The 14,646-nt window shown below is 37.4% G+C and overlaps 1 pseudogene; it reads right to left on the reverse strand.

The window, feature by feature from the left end:
- LOC124982748 (antigen WC1.1-like) overlaps window positions 1-14,227 on the reverse strand; it is a 78,595-nt pseudogene extending 64,368 nt beyond the window's left edge.
- Window positions 14,228-14,646: the final 419 nt, after the last annotated feature.

Consider the following 14,646-nt stretch of genomic DNA (forward strand, 5'->3'; position numbering starts at 1 on the left):
TGAAAGAACAGCCTATTAAGATACTGAAAATAAAGGACAAGGGTTAAAAACCTAATAAAATACATACACATTTGCATCAAAAACTATTGTCAAGATAATTTGTAGGATCATTATTTGGGAAGTCAAGAAACAACAAATCTTAATATCACTTGAATGTATCAATACATGGTCATGTGGTCATTCAGCAGAAAATTCAACAGCAATAAAAATAAATGAAGTTCCGCTATGAATAGCAATGGGTGAATTCTAAGCACTATGTGTTGTCAAAGTAGACACAACAAGAGAAGATACTGCACGATTTTACATAAAGCTCAAAAGTTGACACAAATATTCTTTGGTGGCAGAAGTGAAAGTCTTCTTTGGAGGAGAGGAAGGCACAGTGACTGGAGGGATGTGCAGGTGACTTCTGGGAGCTGCTGATGGTCTCTGATGGTCTAGGGTGAGGAACTTGATGGAGATTTCTGTACATTATTCTCTATGAATTTCCGTAAAAAATAATGCTTACTTTAAACTGCTCCTCTTAGTGCCCTTTGACAATGCTGGAAAGATGAAGGGGCATTGAGAAGAACCAATTTCACCAAAAAAATGTCTCACTTTTGACAAGTCAGCTCTCCACACTGTTTGCTCTGAAACATGTCACCCAACTACCAGTCAGCCCTGACCTCCCTTACCTGAGCAGACCACAGAGGCTGTGTTTCCATGGGCACAGTGGGAACACCCAGGGCAGTCACAGGGCAATTCCACAAGAAGGACTCGGACCCTGAGCAGTGAAATCGGTCTCTCCAGATCTCATCATCTCCTTGCACAAAGTATGCTCCTTTTGGGGTGGAGAGGGCGACCCCACAGCCCAGCTGACGGCAAACAACATTGGCGTTGGCCATATTCCAGTGGGAGGCACAGAGTGTTCTCCAGCCTCCAGAGGTCTTCATCTCCACTTGACCCTCACACTGAGAGCTGCCATTTTTCATGAGCTAAACATCTGTATATTCTGATAGAAGAGAGGGTTTTAGCAACATCCCACATTTTGTTATCTCAACAGAGTGTGCATGGAGGTTAAAGTCCTGCTGAGTCTCACCTGAGCAGACAACCTGCACAGCCCCTCTGTGGTGGCAACTGCCTCCAGGACAGGGCACTCTGGGGCAGAACCAGAGCCCAGGCTCCTGTCCCTTACACTGGAACTCTTCAGCCCAGACCTTTTCACCAGGCTTTCTGAAGGGCAGGTTCCCCAGGACAGATAAAGCTTTGCCACATCCCAGCTCTGCACAGATGACCTGGGCTGTGGCTAATGTGAAATTCCCATGAGATACTGGAGTCCACTCTCCTCCAGAATTCACTTCTACTCGTCCAGAGCAGGGTTCACCTCTTCCATCCAAATGCACAAATCCTATGGAAGAAATTAACTAACAAAATGAGTATCTTGACTTGGAATTGGGAGGTGTGTGTCACAGGCAATGCTTGAGAACTTTTCTTTTCCCAGGGTGTGGGAAATGGGTTGAACAGTTGGTATCAGAATGGGAATACCATGAGCAAGCATGTGAAGATGAATTTAGGAGGAGGAATTTAAAAGGTCAATTCTGAATGACTGACTCAAGAAATGAATATATATGACTGTGTGTGTGTGTGTGTGTGTGTGTGTGTGTGTGTGGTGTATGTGGTGTGTGTGTAGTATATGTGTTTTTGTTTTCTTCTATATCAACATATTATCCTTCTTATTAAAAAGATACCTGTGTGTTTTTCTGTATATCTATCTTTGTCAGTCTACCTCCTTTTTATAAGATCTACATGGATCCATTGAATTTGAACTCAAGTAGAAAAAGATTAGGCTTAATTTTTCACTGTTTTATCCTAAAAAACTTTTAGTTCACTGAAAGATTTCCAACTAAGTTAACATTTGTTAATGAATGAAAAAAATAAATATGTATTAAAAACTGATAATTTATATTTATTTCCCATTTAGGGATGAGGAAAGAACCCTCTAAATATTGAGACTGAGATGAAACCAAGTTATTGTGACTAAAATAACTAGGGTCCTTTACATCATACTTTCTATTATAGAACACAGAAAGAGAATTTAGAAGTAGGATCAGAAGTTTAAAAAAAGAAGTTATCAAGATATTTGAGCATTTTTTTGCCTTTTTGTTTTGAGAGATTATTTTGTTATTAATAAGTAGAGTTGGAAGAAGCCATTAGATATCTATCAAAGTTGATCAGGATGTGATTTCAAGTATGGATTCAGACCTTTGGGCAGGCATCTGACCATAGTATGGAAAAGTAATGTAATAGTAAGTTTATGTCATAAAGAATGTCAGCAGGGAATTCTTTCTCAAGAGAATAACATGATTAGTGACTATTTTCCAAAGTATGCCTTCAAAATGGAATAAACATAAAAAGCATTGATCTACTTTATTAAAATTTTTACTTAAAACATTATAATTAGAATACTCCCATTTCTGAGACTGATATATTTCTATCAAGTGTGGATTTGTGACCTTGTGACTGCAAGATCATTTTAATTTATATCATTATTATAGAGGAGTGATGACAATGTACCTTTCTTGGAAAGTCAGAATGAAAATACAAAATTTCAAACTGAAATCACTATACTTTAGGATGTTATGTTTTAAAGAGTATGAGACCTGCAGGGCATCATAAAAATCAGCTGCCAATATTGTTGTCCAGTGACAGGAACAATAAAGATGAGCCTATAAAACAGAAACCATGACTGTAGGCTCTGCCTGTGGATGGAGCCAGGTCTTTTTCTCTGTGGATTCTGTTTCCACTCAGTTACATCTACAGACTAGGGGTTAACATCACCACCACAAGTTGTGCATGACTGATTATAGTTCTAGCTCAATTAGATACACAAATTTGTCTGCTGAAGCACTACTTCTTTTGCATCTTCTTGTTTTTTTTTTCATAGTGTATGGTATATTTCTAGCTCCCAAGATATAGAATATCTCAATTGAGGTAGAATAACATTACTTCCAAGTTCTATCTGAGAGAATTCAGAGGAATATCTGATTGCAGTGTCCTCCAATTGAAATGTTATGTGGGTATGTTTTCCTCAGGCACTGAATTCTTTTGCAATATCAAACCTTTGCAGGGAATTTTGTATACTTTCCACTAATGAAAACTGGAATTTCAGATGAAGAAATAGATCACCCAATGTAGGTTTCACCTTTACTCTTCCACTCTTCACAGATCAGAGAGCCCTAATCCAGTTGTAGCCTGAGAGAGTGAAGAGTAGAATTCATACAGTACATGTACTCAGACCATCAGTTGAACACTCGTCATTGCGGTGAACAGATTCTGAGTTGTTCAGAGGGCAGTATTGTTGCAAACTCAGCAATATTTTTAATTTATCTTTAAAACTATATTATCATTTTCTAGGCATTTTTATTGAAATAACATTCATCCAGAAACCTTGAAACATCTTTTTTTCAAAAATACCTGATTTATAAATCCGAGTCAGCTACCATTTACACAGAGATGATCCCCATTTGTTATTCAAAGTGTTGAATTACTCTGTTGTATTTAATGAAATATAAATAGAACAGTCAACGTGTGGTTTGGGGGCAGGTATACATTGTTTTGTAAACCCAGATCCCCTGATTCCAGAAGGTGGGTATTACTATGGTCTACATAGATCTTCAGCTAAAAGGCATTTCATATATCATAGTGGTTTAGAAATCCTCATTAGTTCTATTTGCAAATATACATATCAGTTTTGGTAATATGTCAGTGTTATAAAGGGATATGGAGAAAAAAACTGATTTCCCTTCTTCATCTACATTACCAGATGGTTGAGGTAAATAGTATCACATTTTATTGTCTACCTTTCCTTACACTGGCCTTGCTTATACAAAATATATTCTAAAATAATTTTAAGGATTGTGTGTTCAAAGTCAGCCTCAGCAAAAGTGAAGCACCTGTAACTCAGTGAGACCCTGTCTTTAAATAAAATACAAAATAGGGCTGGGGATATGGCTCAGTGGTTGAGTGCTTCTGAGTTCAATCCCTGGCACCCCCAACCCCCCATTTTTTTTGTTTTTAAACTAAGATGCCTTATTGAACATATCACTTAATCTGAACAATCTACAGTTGCAAAATCCCAGAGGTCTGAATGTTGAGGCTGGTTCATTTGGGCCTTTAGTGCATGGACCAACTATTTGTTCAGAGTAGGCCTTCTTCTGAAATCATGGATGAGATTATACTAATTGATTTGATATAATCGATTCTGCCTAAATCAGCAGAATTTACCCAGAATGGTCATTTTTCAAGGTCTCTTGAAAACATTGGCATGCATCTCTTCCTCTGAGTTATAAATGGTAGTTACACTGGAAGCTTCTTGAGGCATAATATGAAGCAAACCTACTACCTGCTGCTGTTTTTGAAACATTTAAAATTAATATTAAAAATATAATATTCAATGCTGGGTTCATAATCCTTATTTCTGTATCTACCTGTCTTCTCATCCATCACTCCACAATCCTACTATTCTGTTTAGGGCACAGAACTGTGTGACCTGAGTACATGGGAATGTCTCCATCAGACGTTGTATTTGGCCAGGTAGAGGTCCATATAGGTCAAGTATCCTCCTTGAAGAGCAAATTTTCCCTATACTTTGGGCTGCCGAGTCACCTTTGAATGCCAGAGGAGGTAGCATGACCTATCCATTAAGGCACAGCAGGAGTCAAGGAGAGTGGTCATTGGAGGCCTATTATGACTAAAAATACCTCTGCCTGGGAAAGGATAAAAATGGGGCAGAGGGGTCTCCAAAGAAGACACAATCTAAATTTTCTGCCCAGTCCTGATGTAGGAGACAGGAATATAAAGAAAATGTTGAGAGTCTCCCTCCATGTTTTCTCATTCAAAACATATACCCCAATATACCATGTTCCAGAAATGTTTTTTGGTTCTAGATATGTATATTTCAAGGGAATAATGTGCTTTGTGGAACTTCACATCTAGCAAGGAGAAAAACAATTTCAAGTCATTCGAAAAAATTATAAGACCTGTGTGGAAAAAAAAAAAAAGAAAAATTCCACCTATAGAAGTGTATTGAATCACATGAATCATTCTCACTGGAGTAAATCAAAATACTTAAAAACACAGATAATATACATTTTAATGGGTAAATAGATATGCTGGTGTATGTATACATTGTGTTATCTTTGTCTTCTCAAACATACTATTTCTTTTTGGTGAAAACTTCCAATATGCTTTATTCCAGCTCTTTGAAATATAGTTTGTTATTGTTTTCTATAATCACCCTACTGTGTAATGGGGCACCAGAACGTCCTGCTTCTATCTAAGCAAAACCTCTTATTCATTAATCAATCAGTAGCCTTTCATTTCCATCCTCTATACTCTCCAGGCTGTGGTAATCACAATTCCTGTCTCAAATTTGATAATGTCAACTCTTTCAAATTTGACATATAGTGAGATAATAAGGCACTTATCTTTCTTTGCATGACTTATTTCACTTAACCTAACGATCTCCAGGTCAGTGGATTCTGTAGTAAGTGAAAGAATTTCATTCCTTTTCTTTTTTTTGCCATTTGTGTAAATGTACTTCATTTTACCTGTTTATTAATCGATTGTTGGACACTTTGATTATTTCCATTTCTTAGCTACTGTTAGTAGTGCTGTCATAAACATGGAAGTATAGATGTCTCTTCAACATCCTGATTTCATTTTCTTTGGTTATATGCTCAGCAGGGGATTGGTATATCATATGGTAATTTTTTGGAGAGGCTCTTTGATAATGTCTTTGTATTTCCTTTGTGAAAGACAGCTTTCTGTATTCTGTATTTTTGATTGGCAGTTTTTTCCTTTGGCTCTATGAAAATCTCATAGTACTCACTTCTGGTCTATATGTTTATTTCCATTAGGTGAATTAAGACAACCTTATGTGTCATTTGTTTCTTTTCTCTTGAGACTCTTTATCTATCATCTTTGAGTGCTGTATTATAATATGTAAGGAGCCCAAATGTCTAGGTCAAATTTGGGTGCCCAATTAATTTTCACCTTCAAGCAGAGACCTAAATCTCCCCATATTGTGCTGCCTGGGGTCTTTGGGGAGGAACGAGGTGGGTGGTCCTGTGGCCACATTGCTGCAATGCTCTTGCACAACCTGAGGCCACAGCCTGCTAGGACAACACAGAACCGGGGAGGGACCAAGCCCCTCAATGCTCTGAATTGCTTACTGCTGAGGTGAACTCAAGGTCCAAGACTCCTGGAACCAGCCACAGGTGCTGCAAGTTCTTCTTGAGTCTGTCCCACCAGCTCACAGGTCTTGCTCTCTCTATGAGCTCTGTTTTACACTTGCGTCCTCTAATTCCTACTGAGTGCTGAGTATCACCATGGTGGGCCTGGCACTGAGCTCCAAGACAAAGTCCTGGGCCAGCCTTCTGCCCTGTCCTTAGCAGGTGGAGTCTAGTTTCCCTCTCTGCCAAGACAGGTTGGAAGAGTGGTGGTGGAGACAGTCTCTTTGCTGCCGGACCAGACACAGTTCCAGGTTTTCAGTCTGAGGACAATGGCATAGCAACCAGTGAGGGCACCAGCTTTCATTCTACAAGCCTTGTCCTGGGTTTTAAGTTAAAGACCTGAGCTTAATTTCCTTTCTGTTCCCCAAGAAGGATGCATCTCTCTTCATGCTGGGCTGCTCGAGGTTGGAAACTCTTAATCTTTCTCACTCTTTCATATGTCCTTTCTTTTTAATATACTAAAAGCAGGCACTCACCTGGTTATTGGCCCTTATTGAGCTAGTTTTATGTGTGAATTGCAGTTAACTCAGTGTATTTGTGAGAGGCCAATAAATAAACATCCTGGTCTGAGTCCTAAACATAATCTCTTACCATAATAAATTGCATATTAATAATAATAAAAGCATATTAATACACTTAATGTTTTATTGCATTCAACATTGATTAGCCAGGATTGGGCTACATTAACCTTCCTAAGTATGAGTTTATACAGATGTTACTTTGAACAGGAAATGTAGAGAGAATCTATGGTAGTAATAATGGATGGAGAACCTGTGACTCAGCATTTCACTCAGTTTTCTGGCCCTTCCTGCCAATGAGCCAAGAATTATGGAATCTGGAAAGGAGAATTGCAGCTTTTCAAGGGTCCAAAATCCTCTGTGATGTGTTTAATCCCATCCCTGTGCTCATACACCTATTAACACAGTGCAAAAATATCTCTGGCTATACATATACATGTCTGTCTTTTGAAAAGTGCTGCAAACAGTGTGTGTCTGGTAATTTATATATAATCCTAAAAACTGTAAATTAGAGAAACAAAATTATGAAGATTGATTTTAAGTGGAATGATCCTCCAAAAAACCTATCTTGTCAAGAAAGAGAGTTGAGAAAGGAAAGGACAATATTTGATGTTTGCTAGAGGGAAAGAAAATGAAGCCCATCATCCACAGCTATTTCAATCACTCAGGGTCTATGAAAGAACCTCTCTGTCCTCTCTGGACCATTCATCTCCTATTGCCCCAAGGGTAAGACACTCATTTCCTTAGAATTTTTCATTTTCCACAACAGTGAGGAATTCACTGGCCATACCTGAGCAAAGGACTCCTGCATCCTCACTGTGTGAGCAGTCGCTTTGGCCCCTGCCCTCTGAGGGGCACTTCCACAGATGGGACTCCTCTCCTGTGCAGTTCAAATTGTCTAGCCAAATGGGTCCTGGTCCCTCCCCAAAGTGTGCCTCACGCATGGCATGCAAGGCCACTCCACAGCCCAGCTGTCTGCACACCACGTGGGCCTCCCTCAGGTCCCAGTTGTCATCACAGACAGTTCCCCAGGAATGCTGGTGAAGGATCTCCACTCTGCCTGCACAGCGACTGCCCCAGTCCACCAGGCGGAGCTGTGGGGTCTCTGAGGAGAGAGAATAATGTCAATGGTTGTATTTTCAAAGAGAGGAGTTTTCTTGTCATGTGCTACTCCCTTCCAGCAACTAAGCAGATGGCAGGATTCACTTTCAGAATGTAGTGCTTGCTGGTAAGTCATGGAGTGATTACAGCAGGGCAGCAGCCAAGTCTCAATTCCCACCAGAACAAGTAGGAGAATTAATTGTTCTTAAAAAATGGAATTAAACTCAGTGTAACGTAATAAGCAGTCTCAGGTAGAAGTCATGTAGGTCCTATCCGTTACACTGTTATTGGTAGAGTTCTTCATAAGATGTGATAAAACATTTCTAGAAATGTCAGGATTCCTATGTTGAGTAGTTCAAAGTGTCTATTTTCTGAATGATTTCTAAAATTCAATGTAATGGGCCAGCATCTGAGTTATACTGAATTATGCCCTAAAAGTTGATTTTATTGGAGGCCCCTGAGAACTAGACATCCTGCAGTAACCAGCATCTCCCCAGAAACAGGGGATATGGATCAAATAGCAATTACCCATCATAAGTTCCAAAGGTCAGCCGAAACTAAACCCCAGCTGCTGGAACTTCCAATTTAGAACTCCGCCACACCCTCTAGAGGAATACATTTGTCAGATACCCCAAGTCTATCACACCCTATACTAGAAGATGGGAAGCTAAGAGCTATCATAATTAGATTTGGCTCCCAGATGCAATGGTTGTCAGCTAGGTGAGGAACACAAAGACCTAAACTTAACAACCCCAGCACTGGATCTAAGGGTTGCAGAGCCCAAAAATAATATAAAGAATGAAAATTCATCCCTGTGAATAGTTATGATAACCTCAGTGGAAATAAGTCCTTTATTTTTTCTTATTTTTCTCTTTTTGAATATTTTTCTTATCCCTTTTTTTTACTTTTAAAGAAATTTTAACTTTAAAAAACTTTTTTCAAATATTATTTCCTCGTATTTTATTATTTTTACTCTTTTCTAGTCTGTGAGATATTGTGTGTGTATATGTGAGTGTGTGTACGTGTGTATGTGTGTGTGTGTGAGTGTATGAGGCGGGGAAGAGAGAGACAGTTCTCACTGCGTGGATAGGATACACACACACACACACACACACATATACACACACACGTGCATATATATATATATAAATATATAATTCATATAATTTTACTTTCATTTTAATTGTTTTCTTCTTCACCTGTTCATTATTTAACCTTGGCTTGACTAAGGCAGGATATCATTATACATTTGAGTTATTTTGGTCTTAGCTTTTGTCTGTTCATACCTTGGCTTTTGTCCTTCTTATTGTACCATTATCACTCTCTTCACTCACTAATAACCACATTTTTCTGTTCCCTCTTCCTCTCTTTCATTTTTTATTGTTTTTAATTATGTTTTTATTCCTCTTTTTTTTTTACAACTGACATCTGCTACATATTTCTTGCTTCTCCTCTGTTCACTTTCATAAATATTTGAAACTTTTTCTTGCCTTGCTAATACATTTTCTCCTCACTTAAGAAACTGTAATCCCACTATTTAATAGAATTATAGGGCTGGGGAGATAGCTCAGCTGGTAGAGTGCTTGCCTCGCAAGCACAAGGCCCTGAGTTCGATCTCCAGTACTGCAAAAAAAGAAAAAAAAATTATATAGTTTATGTAATTCCTACCCCATTCATCTTATTGTAGTTATTCATACAGTGGATGACACAGTAGACACCTGTGTTTAATGCCTTATCTAGGTCACAGATTTATATTGTTGCTACTGATGTTAAATTCTAGCCCCATGACTCCTATACAGGTCATCATTAGTGTTATGAATGTCAGAGTAAACACCTGACATTTATCTTAAGGCTGTACACCTGTTAACATTAGTACTGTTCTTAACTCTCCTTTTCCTCTAAGAGAGGCTGAAAAGTAACTGGGACACTTCAAGTTTATAGAGTAGAGGTCTTTCTGCCTAGCAATACTCTAAACTCAGCCAGGTAACAGCAAATCTCACCCTGCACACATTCTAGCTCCACCTGAGTCTCAACAATACCTCAACAAATAGATCAGGGAGACAAAAACCCCAAACCAATAACCATTACCAAGGAGGAACAACCAGAGGGGGACCTCAGGTCCTTGACATCTACTCATATATTAGAAACAGAGAGAAGTCCGAAACGAAAAAGGTAACCATACACAAAATGATATGCATATAAAAGAGGAATCCATCTCAATTGATGAACAGGTATAAGACCTCTGAAAACACAAGGAAATAGGCAAACAAATACCTCCCAAGATTCACAATATCCCTATAAAAGATCTTACAGATATGGAAGTGGATTAAATTCCAGAGAAAGACTATAAAAAAAACGAATATTAAAATGTTCAATGAACTAAAGGAGGATCTAAGGAAAGAATTGAGAGCAAATAAAGGAGATTTCAATAAAGTAATAGAGATAATGAAAAGAAACCAATCAGAACTCCTGGAAATTAAAGGCATAATGAATCAAATAAAAAATTCACTCAAAAGTATCATTGGATAGCATAGAAAATGGAACTTTAGGCCTTGAAGGCAGAACTTTAGTTTTTGAATATGGAGCATGTGAACTTGAATATTTAGTGCATAATAAAGGGGAAAAAGGACAATGATCAGAATGTATAAGAATTCTTGGACAGCACCAAGAGAACAAACCTGAGTCACTGAGATAAAAAAGAACATGGAGATACAGGATAAAGACATTAAGAACATTTTCAATGAGATAATAACAGAAAAATTTTCCCACATCAGAAATGAGATTGATAACAGACAAGGCAAACAAACAAACAAATAAAAAACAAAAAAATTCTGCAAAATACATGGGAAAAAAAGGCATGTAGTACCCCAAATAGACAAATTCAGGAAAGAACTTCTCTAAGACATACCATAATCAAAATGCCTACCATAGAAAATAAGGAAAGAATATTAAATGATGCAAGAGAAAAAATGTCATGTTATATTTAGAGACAAATCAATGAGGCTCACTTTTGACTTATCAACTGAGACCCTAAAATCAAGGAGATCCTGGAATGAGATATTCCAAACTTTAAAAGAAAACAGTTTCCAGTCAAGATTGGTGTATTCAGCAAAGGTCTCTTTCAAAGTAAATTGGGAAATAAAAATGCCCATGACAAGGAGAAACTAAAAGAATTCATGACAAACCAGCACTAAAAAGAATACTCAGAGAAACTGCACACAGAAAAATCCAAAAGAAAAAAAAAAAAAACCTCCCAAATAGATGAGAATCACAAGAAGAGCAATCAACTAAATGAAAGTAAATTCAGAATTAAATATAACAAATATTTGGATATAGCAAATATGGCAGGAAACCACAAATAGCCATAATAACACTCAACTCATCAATTAAAATATAGAGATTAGGTGAATGGATCCATAAACAAGGTGCACATATATGCTGTTTATAAGAGTATGTTAGGTAAAGTCAACCACAGGTTGAGGTAAAAGGATGGAAAAATAGTTCATACAAATGGAATCCCAAAACAAACAACAGTAGTTATTTTCAGATCTGACAAAGCATATTTCAAGCAAAAATTAATCAGAAGAGACAAAGAAGGCCAGTACATCCTGGTAAAGTGAATGATCCAATAAGAAGATATAATTAGCCTGGTGTGGTGGCACATACCTGTAATCCCAGTGACTTGGGAGGCTGAGGCAGGAGGATCACAAGTTCAAAGCCAGCCTCAGTCTCTCAGCAAGGGCATGAGCAACTTAGCAAGATTTTGTTTCAGAATAAATGAATAAAAGGGGCTGGGGATGTGGTTCAGGGGTTGAGTGCCCCTGGGTTCAATTCCTGTGTACCAAAAAAGAAGAGGAGGAGGAGGAGAAGAGGAGGAAGAGAAGGAGAAGAGGAAGAAATAATGATGGCAAATATTTATGCCCAAATGTCAGCATCCCATAACTGGAAATAAAGAAAAATGTTACTTGCTTGACATTAAATCTCAAGTAGATCTCAGCACAATAACACTGGGTGGTTAATTTGAACACATCCCTATCACCAATAGACAGGTTATCAGAACATAAAATCAATAAAGATATTTCCAACCTAAATAATACTATAAATCAAATACACTTAATAGACATCTACAGAATATTTCCACCCCTAAAAAGTTGAATTTACCTTCTCAGAAGCTCATGGAACCTTTTCCCAAATAGAACATATTCTAGGTCACAAAGTAAGTCTTGGCAAATACACAAAAATTGATATAATTTCATGTATCCTCTTGGATCATAATGGAATGAAATTAGCATTCAACACCAAGAAAAATAATAGAAACCACATAAACATTTGAGCAATACTCTTTAAAATGAAGAATGCATCAATGAAGAAATAAGAGAAGAAATCAAGAGTAAATGAGAACAGAGACGCAATGTATCAAAATTTCTGGGACAGTATAAAGCAGTTCTAAGAAAATCAATAGCATTGGGTGTGCACATTAAAAAAAGAGAGATTCCAAATAAATACATTTATATTCCACCTTCAGGTCTTAGAAATGGAAGAACAAACTAATTCCCAAGTCAGGAGAAGATAGGAAATAATTAAGATCAGAGCCAAAAATGAATGAAATTGAAAAAGAAAAAACAGTACACAAAATGACTTCAATGAAGAGTTGGTCCTTTGAAAAGATAAATAAGATTGATAAAGCCTTAGCCAAACTAACCAAAAGAAAGAAGACCCAAATAAACAAAATTAGAGATGAAAAAGGAGAAATTACCATCTGAAATCCAGAAGGTCACTAGAAACTATTTTGAAAATCTGTACTCCAATAAACTAGAAAGTCTAGAAGACATTGAAAAAATTCTAGGCAATGTGACCTGCCTAAATTGAGCCAGGAAGATATAGAAAACCCAAACAGACTAATGTCAAATAATGAAATTGAAAAAGCAATTAAAAGCCTTCCAACAAAGAAAAGCCCATGACTGGATGAATTCTCTACTAAGTTTCACAAGCCTCTAAAGAAGAACTAATGCTGGTCTTTCTCAAATTATTCCATTGAAATTGAAATTGAAAGGGAAAGAACACTTCCAAATACACTTCATGTAATCAGTATAACCCTGATACCGAAACCAGACATAGATGCATCAAGAGGAGACAACTACAGGCTGCTATCCCCTGATGAACATAGATGAAAATAATATTTAATAAAATATTAGCAAATCACTTTAAAAAACACATTGAGAAGTTAATACATCATGAACAGAGGGGGTCTCATCCCAGGGATACAAAGTGGTTCGACATACGCAAATTAATAAATGTAATTCATCACTTAAATAGAATTAAGGACAAGAATCACATGATTATTTCAATAGATGTATAAAAGGCTTTCGACAAAATTTAGTACCCATTCATGTTAAAAATACTGGAGAAGTTAGGAACAGAAGGGAATTACCTCTACATTATAAAGATAGTATATGAGAAACCCAAAGCCAACATCATACTGAAATAAGAAGAGGGAAATATGGGGAAATGATATTGGACATGTTAAATTTTGTGTGTTATACATGTACAAATAGGTAACAACAGATCCCACCATTACATACAATTATAATGCACCAATAAAAATATAGAAAAAGTTACATGGTAAGTAAAGAGAAGAGATCACATGACAGATTAACAAAATGAAAAAAATTAGATCAGATGGGCAGAGCAAACCATGATAATGATGCTGTAATTGGCAGATAAAGACTTTAACTATGATCAAGGTATTTTGGGAAAAAAAGAAGGAAGGGAAGAATAAATAGGAAAACGAACAATATTAGCAGAGAATTGTAAATATTTAAAAACTTTCAAAGAAACTTTCACCAATTGAAAATAAAATATTTGTAATAAACAATTGAATGAAAAGGTTTACAAAAAGTTTGACAGAAAAAAGAATTAGTGATTTTGAACAAAAGACTATAGAAAATCCCAGAATTAAATGCAGAATGAAAGATATTAGTGTAATAAAATATAGCATAAAAGCTAATTGTGACATGCTGAAATTGTCTATCATACAGAATCAGAGTCCTAGAGAGAAGAGAGGAGGAAAAGGATCAGGAGGAGGAAGAGGAAGAGGAGGAGAGGAGAAAGAGAAGAACAGTGAATGTAGGAAGAAGAGGAAATAAAACAGAGCAGCTGAGTGTTCAGGAAGGTTAAAGTACATCTCTCAGTCTCACCTGAGCAGACAACTTCAACAGTCCCACTGCGGGGGCAACTGCCTCCAGGACAGGACACCCTGGGGCAGGACCAGAGCTCAGGCTCCTGGCCCACACAATGGAACTCTTCAGCCCAGATCTGTCCATTAGCTGTGTTTGACATATTGCCTTATAAGGAAACTGCTTTGCCACATCCCAGCTCTGCACAGATGACCTGGGCTGTGGGGAATGTGAAGTTCACATCAGACACAGGAGTCCATCCTCCTCCAGAATTCACTTCCACAAGGCCTGAGCAGGGTCCATCTGCTCCAACCAGGCGCACAAATCCTAAGGGAGAAAAGTATCAATACAATGAGTATTCCTGACTGTGTCCTGAATCTGGATGTGACATGTCACAGGCAATGGTATGAAAGACTTTTCTTTTCTAGTTTGGGGTATGTAGAAGGATTTGACAATTGGTGTTAGAATGGGACTTCCATGAGTAAGTTTCTGGAGTCAAATTTTGGAGCAATTTGCAGAGTCAGTTTAGAGTGGCTGAATTCAAGGAATGAAAAGTTAAATGAATTAGCTTTCATGGAATCA

Source organism: Sciurus carolinensis, chromosome 4, assembly GCF_902686445.1.
Source record: "Sciurus carolinensis chromosome 4, mSciCar1.2, whole genome shotgun sequence".
Classification (NCBI taxonomy): Eukaryota; Metazoa; Chordata; class Mammalia; order Rodentia; family Sciuridae; genus Sciurus; species Sciurus carolinensis.